The sequence below is a fragment of the Corvus brachyrhynchos genome, unplaced genomic scaffold (genome assembly GCF_000691975.1).
Source record: "Corvus brachyrhynchos isolate BGI_N302 unplaced genomic scaffold, ASM69197v1 scaffold200, whole genome shotgun sequence".
NCBI classification, from domain to species: domain Eukaryota; kingdom Metazoa; phylum Chordata; class Aves; order Passeriformes; family Corvidae; genus Corvus; species Corvus brachyrhynchos.
The window spans coordinates 7,004,563-7,008,074 of record NW_008236184.1 but is presented as its reverse complement, the minus strand read 5'-3'; the positions used below and the strand labels follow the sequence as shown (position 1 = coordinate 7,008,074).

The 3,512-nt window shown below is 49.1% G+C and overlaps 1 long non-coding RNA gene across 1 annotated transcript in view; it reads right to left on the bottom strand.

The window, feature by feature from the left end:
- LOC108447207 overlaps positions 1-3,496 on the bottom strand; it is a 17,520-nt gene extending 14,024 nt beyond the window's left edge. Inside the window, exon 1 of the long non-coding RNA XR_001862627.1 lies at positions 129-3,496. This is a non-coding gene — a long non-coding RNA (uncharacterized LOC108447207). The remainder of the gene's footprint in view (positions 1-128) is intronic.
- Positions 3,497-3,512: the final 16 nt, after the last annotated feature.

Here is a 3,512-nt window from a genome sequence, read left to right as displayed (position 1 = left end):
CGGCGCTGGCTAAGCCGGGCTGGTTCCACGCGTGCTCGGGCCACCCCGAGTGACTCCCGCTGGGGTGTTGTCCTGCCCTGCTGGAGCCAGGCCTGGGTCAAATCTCCAGCTTGGACATGTCTACGCACCTCCAGCCTTCCCCACTTCTCTTCTGCTCCTCCTTCTGCTTGGGACGGGTTTAACTCTGAGAAGGGCAGTGGTGCTTGTTCTGCACACGTAGGTTTTCTCGTCCATGGGATCCCACACTCCAATAATCCATCCCTGTGAGGATTGATAAAAATGCCACAAATTTGTTAGCAAGTTAAACAGGTCTTTTTCTCCCCTCGTCTGGCCATGCAATTATTTCTGCTTCCTCTCCTTGGATGAGGTTTTGCTGCTCATGCACAAAGAAAGCTCCCGGTAGGACAGACTGCCGGAGGACTTTAAGCTCTGTCTGGTACATGCGATCCCTGTAGCTGTGGCTTGTCTCTCCCCCCTCACACCTCCTTATTTCATCTCCCAACATTCTGTGGCAAGAATGAAAGCTCTTTTAAAACAGCAGGGAGACAGCAAAGCAGCCCAAGTTGGTAGTGACTGAGAGTTGTTATTATCCGCTGGCATCCATGAAATTAATCCACAGCAGAGAAACTGCTTCCAGCTGGTGGCTGCTGGCCAAAGGGGCTTCGCACCTATCCCAGCATTGACTGGTTGTCTCACGGGCTTCTCTTCTTTAGCGACACATGCATCCTCCAGGGATTGCTTGCAGAAGGGGTGTCAGAGGCAGTTCCCCAAGTTCCACGTGGATCTGAGCAGTTTGTTTCCAGTGAGGTAGTTCTGCTCGAGCAGGCTGGGGAGAAGTGGAAGTGCTAACAGCAAGGTTTGGGAGATAAGGTGAAAAGGGAGAAAAAGAGTGGAGGTGTCGGGATGCAGGTTTTCTCCTGGGATTTGTTCATCAGCGCCGTGTAGAAAGGAGTGTGTGATAAGTGAGATGCTTGCTTGCAATGAAGTTGATGTAACTGGCTAAGACACTTCTGTCTCTGTGTAACTTTAAAGCACCACTGTGATTCAACTCTTGGGGGTTTGTTGTGTTGGAAGACATGAAGAGTATGTGGGTTTGTGGGCCTGTAAAATACAGGGCAGGGCAGGGGAGAAAGAACTGCCTAATTTTTAAATAAAAAGCCATCCTGTCTGATTTGGGTTTTCTGCTGAGCTGCAAAATGTGAGACTAAACCAAGCTGAAGGAGTGGAACTCGTGTTTCACTTCTAATGCCACCATGATGTAAAATGCAAAAATAGCTCCTATGGATTGGTTTTGGGAGCAATGCCTTTGGCATGAGCGAGCATCAGGATAACTCAGTTCTTCCTTCGTTTACACTGGCTCATTTGGCTGATGTCAGGGGGCTTCTTCTCATGGATTTACCACAGGAATGAATCCAACCCAAGAACATCCCAGGAACGATATCCTTATATTTCTTGCAGAATGCTCATATATAGCTGAGTTAACAGCAGCTCATGTCTTTGTGTCATGCTCCCATTTTAACTGTGGAATTGCAGGCAGAGAACACAGGATGGACACAATGCCCTGCTGCCGGTGCCCTGCCCTGGCCAACAGTGCCTTGCCAATTTGGGGCAGGGCCGGCATAAAAATAATCCACAAAAATGTCAGGCACCATCTTTGAGCCTCTTCTTGCTTTTGCAGGAACAAACTTCCCAGTTGCATCATCTGGTTTTTTATGTCCTTGAGCCGCAGGTGAGGGATTACAGCACCTGTCCCCCCTTGTGGGATGTGCTGGGTACATGCAAGGGGGAAGCCGCTGAGCCAGAGCCCAGCAGCTCAGCATCCCTACAGAATTCTGGATCTCACCCCCTGCCACACAGCAGGGACAAGAGGAGGCAGCTCAGGCTCAGGTGACTTCTGTGCAGGGCAAGGGGCACAGCCCTCCACTTGTGGCTGTTGTCATCTGCTGAGACCAGCACTCTCCATTTCATTGCACTTTCCATCACCTTCCCTCTCTTGGGCTGCTCAGGTGGGGCTTGGAGTCATGGATCCTCTGTGTGGATGATCCCAGGTGCCGGCACAGCAGGAAGTCTTACCTGGTATGGAGGGTGCCCCATGCATGGCTCCTTTCAGGCAGGGGTTCCAACCAGGGCTCCTGAGTGATCTGGGGAGCTCCAAGGCAACCCTTCAATGCCAAGGAGGGGAGGTACTGTCCCTGGAAGGCTGGAGAGCCAGGCCCCAAACCAGCTCTGCCCTTGCTGTGCCTTTTGCAGAGGTGCCAACATGAGCCCAACATGAGAGGTTGTTTTTCAGAGGTAGATGTTATGTGCTGTGTCTTCACAGGGAGTACTTTTGTTTTAAAACCAGAGTCGTTTTCACTCTGCAGAAGAGAGCGTCGAGAGATGTATTTACCATGTGACTTCAGCCTTTCTGCCAGGTGGGGAAAAAAACCCCGCAAAAATTTACCTGCCAAGCAAAAAAAAAAAGCCTTAAAGAGTAAAAACATTTTAGCAGTTGTTGGTCTGCACTCACTTGAATAAACTCTTCATACAGCTACATCCATGCACAAGTGCTACGAGGGACGCTGAAGTCCATGCCCAGTTATCTAAAAATTACATCAAAAGGGTTCTCGATCAGGAAACCAGCAGGTCTGTATTTGTGCAGGAATTGATGTTTGCTGAAGTCGCAGGTCTTAACTGAATACAACTTCCTGGCAACCTAAAAAGTCAAGTTTAAAAAAAACCCACCCTACGCAGTCCCTCTCATTTCCCGGAAAACTTTTTGATGCTCAGTCATCCTGTATTGTGGCCATTTCAGATGCAGCTCAGTACAATTGAAATAACTTCTACAAAAGGCTACCAAGGTTGTAACAGGTTTTGGCCTAATTTTCTTTTAGGTGAAACATAGTTTGAGTTCCTTGTTCCTAGTCTGCACCTGAGCCTACTTGCAAAGCCCAGCCCCTTCCAGACCTTAGTGGAGGTCAGAATAAATGTGGGTGCATGGGGTGTTTAAGCTGTTTTTCTTCTTTTTATGGGTGCAAGCTCCCTCTTTGGAGTAAGAGCCTACCCTGATGAAAGCTGCTGTCCAAGGGTATGTTCAGTGGCAGTTTGGTGCATGAAAACATATTTGTTAGCAAGGCTTTTCTCCACATTTTTGGCGCTCGTCCGTACACACTTGCTCTGTCCTGGCTATGGGAGTGTCCAGATCTGACTCTGTTCCATGCACTTGGGATTTTCTCATGTTATGAAACAAGATGTCTGAGCTCCAGCCGGTCCAGTTTGCAGTGAGGGCCATTTTCGTATGTTTGGGTCTCTCTTGTCACACATCCTCTTTTTGTGTGCCAGCTCTCTGCAGCTGGATTGCTGCTATTACATGTAGGGACATGGAGGAAATGGAGTCTGAGGGACAGTGATGTAACTGTGATGTAACAACCTCCCTGGGAGGAGGTTGGAGGATTTGGGCTTGGCCTCTCCTGACAATTTGCAAGGTTGGTGAGGTGTTTATGTAAGGGGATTTGGCTCAGCGAGGGATTCCC